The 19,405-nt window shown below is 48.0% G+C and overlaps 1 protein-coding gene across 1 annotated transcript in view; it reads left to right on the top strand.

Moving 5' to 3' along the window:
• PPP4R4 (protein phosphatase 4 regulatory subunit 4) overlaps window positions 1–19,405 on the top strand; it is a 211,914-nt gene that overhangs the window by 29,009 nt on the left and 163,500 nt on the right. The window lies entirely within an intron of this gene.

Here is a 19,405-nt window from a genome sequence, read left to right as displayed (position 1 = left end):
CAGCCTCGCCAGCGCAGTGTCCATACATGCAGCCTCGCCAGCGCAGTGCCCATAATTGCAGCCTCGCCAGTGCAGTGTCCATACATGCAGCCTCGCCAGCCCAGAGCCCATACATGCAGCCTCGCCAGCGCAGAGCCCATACATGCAGCCTCGCCAGCGCAGAGCCCATACATGCAGCCTCACCAGCGCAGTGCCCATAATAGCAGCCTCGCCAGCGCAGTGTCCATACATGCAGCCTCGCCAGCGCAGTGCCCATAATTGCAGCCTCGCCAGCGCAGTGTCCATACATGCAGCTTCGCCAGCGCAGTGTCCATACATGCAGCCTCGCCAGCGCAGTGCCCATATATGCAGTCTCGCCAGCGCAGTGTCCATACATGCAGCCTCGCCAGCGCAGTGTCCATAATTGCAGCTTTGCCAGCACAGTGTCCATAATTCTAGCCTCGCCAGTGCAGTGTCCATGTATGCAGCCTCGCCAGCGCAGTGCCAGTAATTGCAGCCTCGCCAGCGCCATTGACACTATACAAATAGCTTTTAAAACAGTCCAGGAAGCAGCGCCGAGAGGTAGAAGGGGGTGGGCGGGGCAGAGGAGAAGGAAGGACGCGCTGAAGTCCCGGCGCCTATGATAGATGTCGGCATAGGAGGCGGGACTCCTCTGTGCCGCCCGCCCCCTTCTACCTCTCGACGCTGCTTCCTGGACTTTTTTTTTTTATATCGACGTATAACACGCACTGTTACATTTTCCTCCATTTTTAGGAGGAAAAAGTGCGTGTTATACGCTGATAAATACGGTATATATTTTTCCACTTTCTACTATATAACATTCCCAATAAAAAAAAAAAAAAAAAATCAATTTTTTCCAGTGTGAACAGGCCCTTACGGGTTCATTCACACTGTGCGCAGTGACAGGCGTTTACATGCAGCTGTGAATACTGGATGGCGTTGCGTGTCATTGCGCTGCAGCGGAGGCGTGAATATAGGGTCACTAGCTGGCACTTCACCTTAATCCTGTCGACTGCCAGCAGTACATATACTGCAGCAGGTCGGCTCTGTCCTGCGAAGCGGCGTAACTGTACGTCGCTCCACGGGACCGCGAGTGGGGGCGCAGGCGCCTATTCACCACGGGGGAAAGCTTATCTGCGGGTCCAGCGGCCGTGATCGCTCCCTGTGGAGACAGGGCAGCTGTTCTGTCAGTAATGAGCACAGAGAGCCTCCTATTTAGGAACACAGGTTTCTGTGTTCATGCAGCAAGCCCATCCCCCACACAGTTAGAAAGCACCCCCTAGGGACACATTTAACCCTTTGAGCGCCCCTGGTGTTAACCCCTCCTGGCAGTGTCAGTACAGTGACAGTGAATATTTTTAGCACTGATTACTGTAGTAATGTCACTGGTCCCCCCAAAAGTGTCAAAAATGTCAGTTGGGTGTCCGATCTGTCAGCCGCAATGTCGCAGTCCCGCAAAAAATTGCAGATCGCCGCCATTACTAGTAAAAAAAAAATTAAAATAAATAAATGTGACATCTGTCCGCTAGTTTGTAGACGCGATAACTTTTGCGCAAACCAATCAATATACGCTTATTGTGATTTTTATAGCAGAATAGAAATTGGCCTAAAATGATGTAAAATTCTGATTTTTAATTTTTTTTTTTTTATTGGGAATGTTAGATAGCAAAAAGTAAAAAATATTGTTCTTTTTTTTTTCCAGAATTGTCACTTTTTTTTTTTTTAAAGAGGTTGTAAACCTCAGAAATAAAAAAAAATAAAAAAATGAACACCTGAAAGACAAACACATAATGAGCTAGTATGCATCGCATACTAGCTCATGATGAAATACTTACCTTAGAACGAAGCCTCGCAGTGCCGCCCGCTCACCTTTCTCATGGGTGACATGTTCGGTCACCCTTTCCCGGGTTTGCGGCATCCGGCCATCTGATTGGCTGGAGCCGCGATGACGTCAAATTCCGCGCATGCGCACGGGAGCCGACGGTCACGACACGGAGCTCTGAAGGAACGGCTGCTCGTGATGTCACTGGCTGCATGCAAAGTAAATATCTCCTAAACGGTGCATGGTTAGGAGATATTTACAGTACCTATAGGTAATCCTTATCATAGGATCACCTATACTGATCACCTATAGCTTTACTTCCACTTTAACCACTTGCTGACCGCCGCAAGTACATATACTGCGGGTGTCACCCCCCCCCCCCCGGGCAAAGTGACGTATGGGTACGTCACTCGCCCGCGAGCCAAAAGGGGTCACTCCCGCCCCCGCTCGTTCACTGCCATCCCCGTGCGAGTGACTGGCGGCTCCGATGTCCGCCGGCCACTAGCAATCTCCCGCTGGAGAGGGAGAAAGGCAGGCAGCGATGTAAACAAAGCCGTCTGTCATTCTCCCTGGTGTAACTGCAGAGATCATACGATCCTACTATGTAGGATCGTATGTCTCTCTGCTTACATCAAAAGCCACGCCCCTTTACAGTTAGAAGCACGCCCCTAGGGACATATGTAACCTCTTGATCTCTAATAAAGTTAACCCCTTCCCTGCCAGTGTCATTTTTACAGTAACACTGCATATATTTAGCACTGATTACTGTAGTAATGTCACTGGTAACCCCAAAAGTTTCAGAAATGTCAGTTAAGGGTCCGATCTGTCCGCCGCAATGTCGCAGTCCTGCAAAAAAATCGCAGATCGCCGCCATTACTAGTTAAAAAAAAAACAATAAAAATTACATAAATCTTTCCCGTAGTTAGTAAACGCGATAACTTTTGCGCAAACCAATCAAAATACACTTATTGTGATTTTTTTCACCAAAAATATGTAGCAGAAAACAAATTGGCCTAAAATGTTAAAAAAATTTGATTTTCACATTTTTGGGGGGGTATTTCATATAAAAAAAATGTGAAAAATATTTGTTATTTTTTCAAAATTGTCGCTTTTTTTTGTTAATAGCACAAAAAGTAAAAATCGCACAGGTGATCAAATACCACCAAAATAAATCTCTATTTGTGGGAAATAAAGGACAGCAATTTTGTTTGGGTACAACGTTGCACGACCGCGCAATTGTCCGTTAAAGTATCTTGGCGCCGAATCGCAAAATATGGCCTGGTCATTGGGGGGGGGGGGGGGGGGAATCCTTCCGGTCCAGAAGTGGTTAATCTAAAGAAAGAGAGAAAAGTAGAGAATTGCGATGTCGGACGTCACACGCTGACAGCTGCCCGCAGTTCTCTGCGTTGTACCATGCGGGTGAGTGTGAAGCAGCCATGAACTGTGAGCCGCACACATTGTTACATTGTATGACTCATCCCTGTCTGTGCAAAGTTTGTTGGTTACATTTAGACAATATTTGTTACATTGTACGGAGTATACGTAATACATTAATATTGTCTCCTATGACTCATCCTGCTGATTGTTTCTTCCAATTTGAAATTATTTTTATTATTATTTTTTTACTTTCAATATCTCTTTTATTATAATTTTCCATAAAACAACAATAACATACAAAAAGGAAAAAAAAAAAAAGAAAAATATCATCAAAAATGTTGCAATAATATTATTGATCATAGCATTATACCTTAAAAAGGAAAAAAAAAAAGGGGGGGGAGGGGGAAGGGAAAGGAATAGAAAAGGGGGAACCTTCCTTCCAATAATTATTATTATTTTTTATTACATTGTTTGTTACATTGTACACAGTATAGTACATTAAAGCGGTAGTATACTCCTTTTTTGTTTTCTTTTACCTACAGGTAAGCCTATAATAAGTCTTACCTGTAGGTACAATTAATATCTCCTAATCCTGCACGGTTTAGGAGATATTTGCCCTGCATGCAGCCGCTGACGCTAGCGGCGCATGCGCTCTGAAGGTCCGGTGGACCTTCACAGTTTCTTGCCGGGCACTTGCCGGAAAGTGACGTCATTGCAGCTCCAGCCACTCACAGCGCCGGAGTCGCCGAACCCGGAAGAAACGTCGAGGGAGCAATGTCGGCTCCCACAGCAGTGTCCGGAGGTCCGTGTCGGGGCTTCGTTTTAAGGTAAGTATTTCATAATGAGCTAGTATGCGATGCACACTACACATTATACCTTTGTCTTGCAGGGTTTTTTTTTTGTTTTGTTTTTTTTTAGGCAGTATACAACCGCTTTAGACCGCATTCACACTAAGACCCCGTTCACACTGGGGCGACCCGACTTTCGGTGGCGACCTGTGAAGTCGCGGTGCGCAGCTCGCACCGCGACCTCGGAGCGGCCGGCACGGACTTCATATCATTGAAGTCAATGCAGGTCGCTCCAGGTCGCCCCAAAGAAGCTCCGGACCCTTTTTCTAAGTCGGAGCGACTTGTGTCGCTCCTATTAGAACGGGTCCACAGCTACTCTATGGCAGGCGACCTACGGCGACCTGTCAGGCGACCAGGTCGCCTGACAGGTCGCCCCAGTGTGAACGGGGTCTGAAGCGGCACGCCTTCGAGGGCGACCCGTGAAGTTCGACTTCAGCGCGACTTGCACAGACTTCATATAATGAATGTCTATGCAAGTCGCTCCAGGTCGCCCCGAAGTAGTACAGGACCCTTTTTCTAAGTCGGAGCGACTTGTGTCGCTCCTATTAGAACCAGTCCTGTACTACACTATGGACCGCGACGGTGCACGACTTGTCAGGCTGACCAAGTCGCCTGACAAGTCGTACTACGGTGAATGGAGACTTAAGGTTCGGTTCACATATATGCGATGCGGGAACCCTGCGATTCCACTGCAAGTTCCTGCATCGCATTCAAAACACAGGCAGTTCACGCTGCCATATGTGAATCGCTGGGGGTGTCAATACAAAGTTAACGACACCCCCAGATCAGTTTGCATATCGCAATGCGAACTGACAGTTTGGACATCAATCGGATCGCATTGGTGTGAACCACCATGCGATCCGATTCTGCTGCGGACCCAAAAAAGGGTCCTGTGTGTGTTCTGTCCGAATGCGATGTGAATTCAGCCATGCAATCTGTATGGCTGAAGTTGCATCGCACAGACATCGCATGTGATTTTCAGAGTACTGCACTCCGGGTCACATGCGATGTCTGTCATCGCTATAGTGTGAACCGGGGGCTAAGGCCTCATGCACATGGGCGGGGCGTTTGAAAAAAAGGAGCTATAAAAACCAATTCTGACGCCAGGAAAAAGCAGTTGTAAAAACTCGCTTTTAGAAGCGTTTTGTATTGGCGGTAATGTGCGTTTTAGCCACGTTTAGCAGCATTAGCATTTGCCAGCCTTTCTCCGCCCTCTTCTGTTTTCCAACCTCAAATTCAACTACTACAGCGTAAAAACGTCTGTTGTGGCCTAACGCTGTATGCGACCTTTAGCAGCATCAGGCGTTTTTACAGTGGGTACCTGTCAGAACTGGGTACCCGCTACCCCCCCCCCCCCCCAAAAAAAAATTACATGCCAAATGTGGCATGTCTGGGGTCGGGATTGTGACGGTAATCACCGCCACTGGGAGTGAAAGACAGATACTTATTGGTTTGGATTGCTTCAAATCAGGGATCGACCGATTATCAGCAAAACCGATATATCGAGGGCCGATATGCATTTTCCCCGCTATGGACGCCGGTACTGGGGGGTTGATGCCTTTCCCGAAATAGCGGCAATATCGGTAACCTCCGGGGCCGATTCCGATATTTCGGAAAGTGCTGTACCGGAGTGATGGCTGCAGCTAGAGGCATCACCCCGGTACCGGCGTCCATAGCCGACGGTCGGCTGTCCTGTAATGACAACGGATGCGGCTGAGAAGCCGCTCGGCTGTCATTACAAGGATCGGGAGGGGACGTTCCCCCTGCCGCCCCCTTCCGCGCCTCGCCCGGGTCTCCCGTCCCACCAGGAGACCCGGGCAACCAGCCTGCACGGCCGCCGAAGACTCAATCAAAGCCGCATTCGGCTCTGATCGGGCCTCCATGTAAAAACCCGGAAGTGATGTCATGAAATCACTTCCGGGTACTCGGCACCAAATTCAAAAGAATGACAGCATTCAAAACAGCCATACTTGGCGTTTTGAATGCTTTTGAGTGCAGAGGAGGGGTTTGGGGTCTTTTAGACCCCCAGATCCCTCCACAAGAGTACCTGTAAAAAAAAATGTACGAAAATATCGGCCAATATCGGCCGATACCGATATGCGATGACCAAAATATCCGTATCGGCAATAAAAAAACGATATCGGTTAATCACTACTTCAAATGGATACCGTGTTTACACTTATGATAATGTGTATTGTACTTCAATGTCAGAGACAGGCTCTCCCTATTGTTTGTGTATTGAGGTGTGATGTGGATTCTGTTAAGCCTGTCTGTCCCATTGTTAATTTGGCAATGAACTCAAATATTGTGTCTGTCCAGATGGCTAGATAATTAGTTCAGGGTGAAGCGGAGTTCCAGTCTCCTAGCCAACATTGCATTAATAGCATTGCAGAGATCGTTGTAATTCCTGATAAGCATAGTGGAAAATGTTGCCCATGTACACATTGCATCTACTTACAAACTGCTTATTCTTCTTTTGCCCCCTTGATTCTGGCTGCGGACATTCAGGATTTGGCAGCTGAAGCCGGCCTGGCTTCATTTCCTGGATTTCGTGCAGCTGGCCGCCCAGCATGCACCTCTGGATCTTGCGCCTGCGCAGTAACAACACTGCGGCGCGCTTTGTGTAATTGCGTTAGACGCCTGAAGACTTCTGGGATTGATGACATAGATATCCCAGGAGTCAATGGGCCTGGTTGATCACGTAATCGCTTAGGCAGCTGCAACCGGAAATTTCAACACATCAGTATCCAAACCTTAATCCAAAAAAGTGTAAAAAATGTCAGTTATGGGTCCAATCTGTCCACTACAATGTTGCAGTCCCGCTAAAAATCGCAGATCGCCGCCATTACTAGTAAAAACCCAAAAAAAGAAAACAAAAAGTCCAAAAATCTATCCCGTAGTTTTGTAAATGCTATAACTTTTGCGCAAACCAATTAAAGTACGCTTTTTGGGATTTTTTTTTTTTTTTTTTACCAAAAAGATGTAGCAGAATACAAATTGGCCTAAACTGATAAAAAAAATTCGATTTTTCTAATTTTTTTATTGGGAATGTTATATAGCAGAAAGTAAAAAATATTGTGTTTTTTCTCAAAATTGTCGCTTTTTTTTGGTTTATAGCGCCAAATCTAAAAATCGCACAGGTGATCAAATACCACCAAAAGAAATCTCTATTTGTGGGGAAAAAAAGGATTGTATTGTATTTGGGTACAGCGTCGCACAACCGCGCAATTGTCCGTTAAAGTAACACAGTCCCGAATCGCAAAAAATGGCCTGGTCATTAACCACTTCTGGACCGAAAGGATTTGCCCCCTTAATGACCAGGCCATTTTTTTGCGATTTGGCACTGCGTTACTTTGCGTTAACGCAAATGGAAAAAGCTACTAAAAGCGCGTTTTTACAGCTGCTTTTTCCCCGGCGTCAGAACTAGCTTTGCAGCACGTTTTTTCTAACGCCCCGTGTGCATGAGGCCTAAATATGATAGAGATCCACAAACATGTGCATTGAAATATAAATTCCTAAATGAATACTGATCAACTTGAGTGCAAACAAAGTGTCCATGTGCACAATGAGATAAAACTCCAAAAAGCAATATATCCGTGAAATTGATGATAAATATTCGGTCTTCAATGGTGATTGGTGATCGTGAATGAACACGCGTGCTCCCCCTCTCTCCCAGGACCGCACTCACCAGATCACCAAACCCCTGCAGGGGTAGTAGACCTCTTGGTATTAAAGATGGTTATTGTAACTTTGCCCAGCTGGATAAAAATATTCCCAATCCCAATGCAGAGAAATCTTGTCTCAGAGACCGTAGATATATGAAAAGAAAGGCATCCCCATAGTGTGATACTGTAAAACCCACAAAGTTTATTTGAAAATAAATATTGTACTCACAAAGCAGCATTAATGCGATCGCAGTGTAGTAAGAGACGGGCCGGAAGTGACGTGATGAAGCTCTACGCGTTTCGTCGATGTGCCGCCATCAGGAGCAGTGCCAGGCTTTTTTACAGCGGGTACCTGTCAAAACTGGGTACCCGCTCCCCCCTCCCAAAAAAAATGACATGCCAAATGTGGTATGTCAGGGATCGGGAACACTTAAAGCGTAAGTTCCAGTTATGAGTGGAACTCCGCTTTAATATTGTCTGTTATGACTCATGCAGTTTGTGCTGATTGTTTATTCCAATTTGAGAATTTTTCCTTTTTTTTTTCCCTTAATGGTTTGTTACATTAGAATGACTCATCCAGCTTGTCTGTGTAGTTTGGTGCGGTTAGAGCCGGGGGTCACCTCCATATTAATGGCTGTGGATGAGATGTCCAACAATCTCATATAGGGGATCACAAACCTTTCACCTCCTATAACAAGAGAAAATATATCTTCTAATATAGAAATACCGCTATACCGATAACAGGCTTTCTGTACAGCTGGGCCCCTTACAGGAGGATGATGGGGCACCAATGATGGGGCACTATTCCTCCCACTGACACCAATGATGGGACACTATTCCTTCCACTGACACCAATGATGGGGCACTATTCCTCCCACTGACACCAATGATGGGACACTATTCCTCCCACTGACACCAATGATGGGGCACTATTCTTCCCACTGACACCAATGATGGGGCACTATTCCTCCCACTGACACCAATGATGGGGCACTATTCCTCCCACTGACACCAATGATGGGGCACTATTCCTCCCACTGACACCAATGATGGGGCACTATTCCTCCCACTGATACCAATGATGGGGCACTATCCCCCCCACTGATACCAATGATGGGGCACTATTCCTTCCACTGACACCAATGATGGGGCACTATTCCTTGCACTGATACCAACCATGGGACACTATTCCTCCCACTGACTCCAATGATGGGGCACTATTCCTTGCACTGATATCAATGATGGGGCACTATTCCTTCCACTGACACCAATGATGGGGCACTATTCCTCCCACTGACACCAATGATGGGGCACTATTCCTCCCATTGACACCAATGATGAGACACTATTCCTCCCACTGACACCAATGATGGGGCACTATTCCTCCCATTGACACCAATGATATGACAACATTCCCCTTCTGACGCCAATGATGGGGCACTATTCCTCCCACTGACACCAATGATGGGGCACTATTCCTCCCACTGACACCAATGATGGGGCACTATTGATCTTTTATTGAAAAGAATCAAGCAACATATTTTATACAAAAGTAAAAAACATAACTATAGTACAATATTCCAACAGAAAACAAAGGAATACACATCCATGTGCAGAATATATACAATATATACATAATCCACTTCCAACATTTTTAGAAAACTATTTACATAAAGCAGCAGAGAGGGCCTAAGAGGCACAACCCATCACCTATGTATGCAGCCATTTATCAAAAACTGAGCATTAAGAAAAAATCTAGGGTGATAAGAGACAGAAAGCCACACCCAGGACAGAGACTCCTGGCAGTCAGGGAGGCTTGAAACCCCTCCACGCCTTCAGCCAAGCCCTCTGACCCCACTTGTCTCTCTCAAGCGCCCGAATCTTCCCCACCTCATGCAGAATGTCACACACCACCACCTGAACAGGAAGGATTTTACGCCGAAGGGTGACCTGACACCGTGCGTTCCAGGTGTAATAACGGACTACTAAGCTAACTAAAAAAAGTGTATCCAAACAAAAGCCCCCACCAGTATTGAATGCTCCATACACCCACTCAGCATAACCCAGCCTGGAGAGGAAAGGAACACCGAGGGCCCGTCCCACCTGTTTGTATACCTCTATGTTAAAAGGGCAACGAAGCAGAAAATGGTCCATAGTCTCCTCCTCACCTGAACATTCCTCCCGAGGACAACCATGATCCATCCCACTGCGGAATTTCAAATTGCCCCGAACATAGAGCCTCCCATGGAAGCACAACCAGGCCAGATCCCTGAATTTAAGGGGGACTCTAGCCAAATTAATCAATCTTAACCCTTCCCTCAAAATTGGGCCTGGGCAATCCCTTAAGGCCAGTGGGTCATGAAAGACTTCGCTCAAGACTCGGCTCATAAGGACTTTCCTCGGAGCAGATCTGAGATCTTCAGCCGACAGTCGCCACTGCTGCAGCAACTTCAGACACGGAGCGACATAGGCTGGGAGCTGACCACGATGACCCCTGAGATTCTTCACTTGGCCACCTTCTTCCCAAAGTCGCAGAAAGGGCCTAAACCAAGATCTAAACATGCCTGCCCATCCAGGAGGTTCCACTGCAAGCATACTACCAATGTTAAACTTAAGAAATAGCAGTGAAAAGAAAAGAACGGGGTTGACCATACCTAAGCCACCCTCCCTCCTGGATAGATAGGTGACATTCCTCTTGATGGGGTTCAGTCTGTTCCCCCATAGCATCTGGAAGAACACACTATAGATCCTAGCATAGAGAGACACTGGCAAGATGCAGACAGGGCTGACATACAAGAAGATCGGTATCAGGTAAGTCTTAATCAGATCAACCCTTTCCCTCAGAGATAACTTCCATCTCTTCCAGCTGACCACCTTAGTATTGGCAACTTCCAGCCTGCCTTCCCAGTTTTTAAGGCCATAATCGCCAGGTCCGAATTCAATGCCTAATATCTTAATTTTTTCCTGGGGCACTGGAAAGGTGTCCGGGAGATCAAACCCCTCACCTTCCTTTCCCATCCAAAAAACTTCACTCTTTTCCTGATTGATCTTGGAGCCTGATGCTTCAGAGTACCGTGATGTCAGAGAGACCACCTCCTCTGCTTCATCTGTCCCAGTGACAATCACTGACACATCATCCGCATAGGCAACAACCCTCAAAGGCGGCTCACCCGGGATTCCCACTGGTACCCCACACAACATGCTGCTCTCTAGCCTCCTGATGAAGGGGTCGATTGCAAACACATAGAGCAAGGGACTCAGGGGACAACCCTGGCGCACCCCAGAACCAACCTCAAAGGACTGTCCAACCCAACCATTAACAAGAGGGAAGCTTTCTGCCCCCTTATACAAGACTTTTAACCAATCGACAAAACCACCCGGCAGACCGTACTTACTAAAGAGCAACCACAGGTACTCATGGTTGACACGATCGAAAGCCTTTGCCTGATCCAATGCCAGTAAATACTTTCCCCAGCCTGCAGCCCTGCACTGCTCCAAGGCCTCCCGGACAGCTAAAACCGCTGTGAAGGTGCTCCTACCCTGGATCGAACAGTGCTGATGGCGAGAAAGCAAAGACTCTGCTACTGCCGATAGGCGCCAGAAAAGTATCTTCGCCAGCACCTTTCTATCGACATTGAGAAGGCTGATGGGGCGCCAATTCTCAATCATCGAAGGATCTTTACCTTTTGAAAGAAGAATCACAGCTGAGTGTCTCATGGAAGGGGGAAGCACCCCCTCAGCAAGACAACTGTTAAAAATCTCTACCAAATGTGGGGCCAGAACAGACTTAAAGGCTTTGTAAAACTCAGCTGTCAGACCATCCGGTCCAGGTGACTTCTTGATGGCAAGCTGTTCAATTGCCCTCGTCACCTCTTCAACTGTGATCTCTTCTGTCAAATTCATCAAAGGGACATCTCCACCATTTAGACCTGGAGTAGAGTCCAAAAAGCTTTCCATCTTGTCTCGGTCAAGCTCTTTCCTCCCAAGAAGTTCAGCATAAAAAGACCTCACGACCTCCAGGATCCCTGACCTGGACTTTGTCAAGGAACCTGTACTATCCTTAAGGCCAACGACCATCTTAACAGCTACACCCTGTTTGCAGTTCTGGTAAGGGTCAGGCGAGTGGTATTTCCCATAGTCCCGCTCCAGAACCAAAGAGGTATGCCGATCATATTGACACTTCCTGAGGAGGATTTTCACTTCAGAGATTGCCCCAGGATCTCCTCCTCTCGAGACAAGAATATCCAGCTTCCTCCGCAAACGTTGGTAGGTCATGTATCTATTAAACTGTTTTTTATTGGCTAGGCCCCTGAAGAATCCAGCAATCCTCTTTTTGGTCAGCTCCCACCACTCAGCCTTGCTGCTACAAAAGTCCAGGATGGTCACCTGTGCCTGAAAGAATTCCTCAAAGGATTGTCTAACATGTTCTTCCTCAAGGAGAGTCGAATTCAATCTCCAGATGCCTTTGCCCCTCTGAGGGAAGTCTGAAGCATTCAAGACCACAGATAGCATACAGTGATCAGAGAACTCCACTGCCTGCACCACTGGGGGTGAGAAAGCAGAGGCCTCCTTCAAAAAAAACCTATCTATCCTACTCTGACTATTACCTCGATGAAAGGTGAACCCTGTGTCATCCGGAAGGTGCTTAATGTGCACATCCACAAGACCAGCATCCCTAACCATACTATTTAAAAAAACGCTATCATATCCCAGCCTGTCATTGAAGTCCTTCCTGTCCTTGGGCCTAGTCACAGTATTAAAGTCACCTCCAAAAACCACTTGCCGGGATGTAAAAAGAAATGGCTTGATCCTTGTAAAAAGGCATTTCCTGTCCCACTTTGTGTGCGGCCCATAAATATTAATTAGGCGCAGGTCCTGCCCTCCCACAAGGACGTCTAAGACCATACATCTCCCAATCTCCACCTCAATAACCCGCCGGACAGTTACCATGCCGGTTTTAAACAACACCGCCACCCCGCTGTAAGGCTCGGCCGCAAGAGACCAGTAAGATGGACCATACCTCCACTCTCTCTTGGCCATATGAATATCTGCCAAGGAGGTGAGCCTAGTCTCCTGCAAAAATAAAATTTCAGCATCTAATTGGCTGAACAAAAAAAAGGCCATAGAACGAGCTCTTACCGACTTAATACTGGCGACATTTATTGTCACCACTTTTAACGGAGGGGGAACCGCCATTTGGGTTATTGGGTGGATTGCTTCTTAGCTCCCCTCTGCTGCTCATCACCAGAAGCCTCTCTTTTTCTTGAGGCCTCCTCCAACTCCATTTCTGAATCTGAATTTTGTTCAGAGGAAGCTCCAGATGAGGGAATATCCCAAGCGGAAGCCCTAGAACGGTTGGGGACAGACACTGGTTCTTCCTGTCCCTGTTCCGTCCTCACCGCCTGTCTCTTCCGCCTCACAACCCTCCTTCTCTCCTCCAGGTACTGCAGGTCAGACTCCGAGATGTTTTCATCTCTTGTTTTTTTCTTCAAAGTCTTCGCAGAAGACTTCTTTACAGAAGAAGCAGCAGCACCCTTTTTGGCACATGCCACCGCTCCAGGTGGGGGGGGACCTTCCCTTAAGTCAGACCTAGGAGACTCATGGGGCAAGACTGACTCGGGGGGCACAGACTTAGAAGGTTCTGACACAAGAGGAGCAGGCTGGGGGGGACACAGAGACAGCCACAGAAGGAATACCTACAGACACAGGAGGGTTGGCCACAGAAACTGGGGAGGGATCCTGAACAGGACCTGGGGGTCAGTCACCGCAGAGGAGGATGGTACACCAGGGGCCTCATCCTCCATCCTGTCCAGCCTCAACAGCTCATCTACTACCTCCTTCTCCATATTGTGCCAGGCCTCCGGACATCGGCTGTAGGGGTGGCCAAGGCGCAAGCACAGGTTGCACCTTATCGCCTGGGTGCAGTCCCTGGCCACATGACCCTGTCCCCGACATACCGAACATATTAAGGCTGAACAGGAGGAGCTAAAATGCCCCTTTTCTCCACAGCGGTGACACAGCTTTGGCTGACCAGGATAAAAAACAGTCATCCTATCCCTCCCTATGAAAGCCGAGGAGGGCAGGTGACGGACAACATTCCCATCCCTGGCCAACCTGACCGTTACTGACCAACCCCCAGTCCAGATGCCACGTTCATCAAGGATTTTATTTGGCGTTGTCAAAACCTCACCATAATTCCTTAACCAGACCTCCAAGTCCCGAGCAGGAACACTCTCGTTAGTGAGGATGATGGTTATTTTTTTAACCGTTGATCTCTGCGAAACAGCAACTGGTGCCAGATCTTCCCATTCGGGTCTTGACCTGCACCGAACCTCATATCGTTCCCAGAACAGGTCAAGATCCTCTGGCCTGGTGAAGCTGATTGTGTACTCCCGGCTCCCAGCTACATGTATTAGGGCATAAAGGTCATTCGCCCCAAAGCCCATCTCCAAAATCATATCCACCACCACACGCCGTGCTGGAGAGACTGCACCACCTTCCCATTTAAGAATGACTACATTACGCCTTGGACCCCCAGCAGAAGCCAGAGACCCAAGACCGGAACCAGGGGTGCTCAAAGTGGCAGTCTGTGGTGTAAATCTCTGCCTGGAAGCAGGGTTCCTCATTGGCTGCAGCCCTGGCTTAATAATATTACCAGGTGCAGAGCGTACCACCTGAGCAAAAGAGGGCTTATCAGGGCCAAGACCCCACACTGATGTGACTTTAGCCAGTACATTATTATTATTATCCTTATTATTAACTGCTTGTACTGAGCCAGCAGGATTGTCTATTGCACACATATTGGCAGCACTATTCAGAACACCTGAAATAGAAGAATCGTTAGAAGAATCGTTACAATCACCATTCATTATCACAGTGTCTGCTGTAGTACCACAGGTGGCCTGATGCTGCAGTGTAGAGTCCTGAACAACAGCTGTGACTGGACATACAGCCTTGGGCTCAGCAAAAGGGGGGTTAATGGGTTGTTCAGGCTCTTGTAGTTCCTTTGCTGCAATGTCATTTTTTAAACGCAGTTTTTCCTGCAAGGAAACAGCAGCTGAAATATTGCTGGATACAAAATTACCAGCCTGGGTGTCATTGGGCAAAACATCAGTATTAGCCAAGGTGTTAAATGGCACAAAAATAGTTTTATCAGTCACTTGTGACTTGCTAGGTTTTACCTTATCAGGCACATTATCAGGTAAGTTCTCCTCACCAAACACCAGCTGATCCGCCCGTAATGGAGACTCCACTGCCTGGATCACTTTAAGCATGCCTCCTGAGCCCTGAGAAGGCAACAGGCTGCTCACCTCACCTTGGGGGGGCAGGGGGTCAGAACTTGGGGTCCCCTCCTCCACCTCCATCTTTGCCATCCTTGCAAATCTGCGGTCATTGCAGAACTTTTCTTTAAAGGGCCCCTCTTTACCTTCCATCATGGCCACAATGGTTTCCTGGTGTTGAACCCGGACCTTTGCCAACTGGATTTCCGAATCCATAGATCCACGGCTGCGGCTGTGCAAACCTTCACGTTGCTTTCGCAGGCGTTTCAACTCTGCTCTCAGTTTGTAGAGCTGGTCTCTCTCCCTATTCAGGACCTTGATCCCGGCCACCACTCGCTCCCGAATGGACTCGGTATCCTCATCCTCACCAGGGGCAGAGAGATCTCCAGCCATGGCTTGTCCAGGAGCAGGTATGTCATCCATCAGCCCAGGGGATGGTTCAGAGCTTCCAGCAGGAGAGGCCCTGCTGGCCTGCATGGCCTCCCCAGATAAGGGCCAGCAGGGCTGGGAGAGATTTTACCGAACTCCCCTCTCACAGAAATCACCTGGAGCAGCTCCAGACACACAGCCAGAGAACCTTCCTGCAGCCACACCCGAAGCTGAATGATGGGAAACTACTCCCCCCAACTACTGACACCAACGATGGGGAACTATTCCTCCCACTGACACCAATGATATGACAACATTCCCTCTTCTGACACCATCAGTGGGGTGCTATTCCTCCCAATAAAACCAATGATGGGGCACTGATGTTGGGGCATTTTCTACTCCGACTGGCCACAGTCCAGCCCCCCTAAATCCTAAAGGACAGTAAACTGGCCCTTTGCTTGTAAAGTTTAGAGACCTCTACCCTAGACGAAAATGAACAATTGACCCGTGCAGTGCAGGAACAGCCCCGGGTTAGGGCTTTAAGCTGCAAAGCATCTTGGCCATGGCAAGAATGATCTCCAGTGGGCAATACCCCCGCTGAATGCAACCTATTCAAGTGAATAGGGCCACGCCGCAACTGCGTGCAAAGTGCATGGTTGCGTCACATGTGGTGGCGCGGCATTTACAGGATTAAAGCAGGCGATGAGGAGGTGACCTATTGCCTCTTTACCACCTGTCATATGTTTCTGAAAAGTGATCCACAACGGGTGCAAGCACTTCCACTTCTACGTTGTACAGCCCTACACTCTATGGTAGCGCTATACACTGGGTCGGAACCGTTCTGATACATATTTGGAGTATCCGTCTCTCTCTGGTATCAGTATTGGGTTTGTGATAACTCTCTTACATCACCCATCAGTACCCCGCCCTGGACGTCTCACCTCTTCCTCGTGTCCTGTGGCCCCAACAAGGGATTTCACTTTCCCTGTTAGTGTCCCCCATGTTGTGTGTTACGGAAAAGCTTGCGGGGACTTTAGTAAACCTGAAATACACTATATTGTCAAAAGTATTGGGACACCTGCCTTTACAAACACATGAACTTTAATGGCATCCCAGTCTTAGTCCGTAGGGTTCAATATTGAGTTGGCCCACCCTTTGCAGCTATAACAGCTTCAACTCTTCTGGGAAGGCTGTCCACAAGGTTTAGGAGTGTCTATGGGAATGTTTCATCATTCTTCCAGAAGCGCATTTCCACGAGGCCTGGTTCGCAGTCTCCGCTCTAATTCATCCCAAAGGTGTTCTATCGGGTTGAGGTCAGGACTCTGTGCAGGCCAGTCAAGTTCCTCCACCCCAAACTCGCTCATCCATGGCTTTATGGATCTTGCTTCGTGCACTGGTGAGCAGTCATGTTGGAACAGGAAGGAGCCATCCCCAAACTCCTCCCACAAAGTTGGGAGCATAAAATTGTCCAAAATGTCTTGGTATGCTGAAGCCCTCAGAGTTCCCTTCACTGGAACCAAAGGGCCAATCCCAACCCCTGAGAAACACCCCCACACCGTAATCACCCTTTCACCAAATGATTTGGACCAGTGCACAAAGCAAGTTCATGGATGAGTAAGCTTGGGGTGGAGGAACTTGACTGGTCCTGACCTCAACCCAATAGAAAACCTTTGTGATGAATTAGAGCCAGGCCTTGTCGTCCAACATCAGTGCCTGACCTCACAAATGCGCTTCCGGAAGAATGGTGAAACATTCCCATAGACACTCCTAAACCTTGTGGACGGCCTTCCCAGAAGAGTTGAAGCTGTTATGGCTGCAAAGGGCGGAGCCAACTCAATATTGAACCCTACGGACTAAGACTGGGATGCCATTAAAGTTCATGTGTGTGTAAAGGCAGGCGTCCCAATACTTTTGACAATATAGTGTATTGGATATGAAGAGATTTCCAATTTAAAGGTGAACTTCAGACCCCTTTAGCTTTGGAAACATCCTCCTTCCCTTTCAGCGCTGCCATCTTTGTTAGTATTGCATGTGCGCAGATATGCTGCAGGGGGGTTCCACGCATGCGCAGACACGCCAAGGTTTTGGGTTTTCTACACAATGTAGCATGAAAGTTGGCTTTAAACTGCCTGCCCCCCCCCCCCCCCCCCAGCAGAGCTGTATTCATGGCCCTTTGTTATATATTCACTTTAATTTTATTACTATCCAATTAAATGAATGGAAAGTAATTTAATCAGCAGAGAGCAGGAGGGGGGGGGGGGGGGGGGGCGGCTCCTTGTATTGATCGGGGGTTGGGCACAATGTCAGTCTTTAGGCCCATGGCACGATTGTATGTCTGATGGTCTGCAGAGAGAGGATCGCTTTTCTGCGTCTTGGGTGATCGCCAGACTTATGGAAATGGCGACTTTTGTTGTAAAATGAGAAAACTCCGAAGTCACCAAATAGAGGCGACATTTGCTGCATACCGGGAGATAATCGCATTGATTTCACCCATTTATACAGAACTGAAACCTTCCCTCTGACACTCATAAAACACGTCGCATTTACCTCTGTGCAGGGTGTAAACGCATGTTCGCTAATGCGCGTCATGCTGTGCATTACAATGCATTGCATTAAAGCATCCCATTGAAATGAATATGCTTCCAATGCACCTGATGTGCCGAAAATCCATGGTGACCCCTTTTTTATTGGTATTGCAATAAACTTGTGGCTTTTACACCGGGGTGTTCCCTTAGGGTTAGGGCGCTGTACAGAGAGCACTGAGCCAATCACATCAGTCCCTGTACCAGAGGAGCTTACACTCTAATCCCCCCCAGTCACATACTATTATTATTACACATTTATATAGCTCTGACATATACCGCAGTGCTGTACAGAGATCACTGAGCTAGTCACATCAGTCTCTGTACCAGAGGAGCTTACACTCTAATATCCCCTCCCCCACAGTCACATCAGTCTCTGTACCAGAGGAGCTTACACTCTAATCTCCCCCCCCCCCACAGTCACATACTATTATTATACATTTATATAGCTCTGACATTAACCGCAGTGCCGTACAGAGATCACTGAGCCAATCACATCAGTCTCTGTACCAGAGGAGCTTACACTCTAATGTCCCCTCCTCCACAGTCACATCAGTCTCTGTACCAGAGGAGCTTACACTCTAATGTCCCCTCCTACACAGTCACATCAGTCTCTGTACCAGAGGAGCTTACACTCTAATATCCCCTCCCCCACAGTCACATCAGTCTCTGTACCAGAGGAGCTTACACTCTAATGTCCCCTCCCCCACCGTCACATCAGTCTCTGTACCAGAGGAGCTTACGCTCTAATTCCCCTCCCCCACAGTCACATCAGTATCTGTACCAGAGGAGCTTACACTCTAATGTCCCCTCCCCCCACAATCACATCAGTCTCTGTACCAGAGGAGCTTACACTCTAATGTCCCCTCCCCCACAGTCACATCAGTCTCTGTACCAGAGGAGCTTACACTCTAATGTCCCCCCCTCCACAATCACATCAGTCTCTCTACCGGAGGAGCTTACACTCTAATGTCCCCTCCCCCACAGTCACATCAGTCTCTCTACCAGAGGAGCTTACACTCTAATGTCCCCCCCCCCCCCACAATCACATCAGTCTCTGTACCAGATGAGCTTACACTCTAATGTCCCCTCCCCCACAGTCACATCAGTCTCTGTACAAGAGGAGCTTACACTCTAATGTCCCCTCCCCCACCGTCACATCAGTCCCTGTACCAGAGGAGCTTACACTCTAATGTCCCCTCCCCTACAGTCACATCAGTCCCTGTACCAGAGGAGCTTACACTCTAATGTCCCCTCCCCCACCGTCACATCAGTCTCTGTACCAGAGGAGCTTACACTCTAATGTCCCCTCTCCCACAGTCACATCAGTCTCTGTACCAGAGGAGCTTACACTCTAATGTCCCCTCCCCCACAATCACATCAGTCTCTGTACCAGAGGAGCTTATACTCTAATGTCCCCTCCCCCACAGTCACATCAGTCTCTCTACCAGAGGAGCTTACA

Source organism: Pelophylax lessonae (genome assembly GCF_965119305.1).
Source record: "Pelophylax lessonae genome assembly, chromosome: 13".
Taxonomy (NCBI): Eukaryota; Metazoa; Chordata; class Amphibia; order Anura; family Ranidae; genus Pelophylax; species Pelophylax lessonae.
The sequence above is the reverse complement of the archived record's forward strand: the minus strand, read 5'-3'. Positions and strand labels throughout refer to the sequence as shown.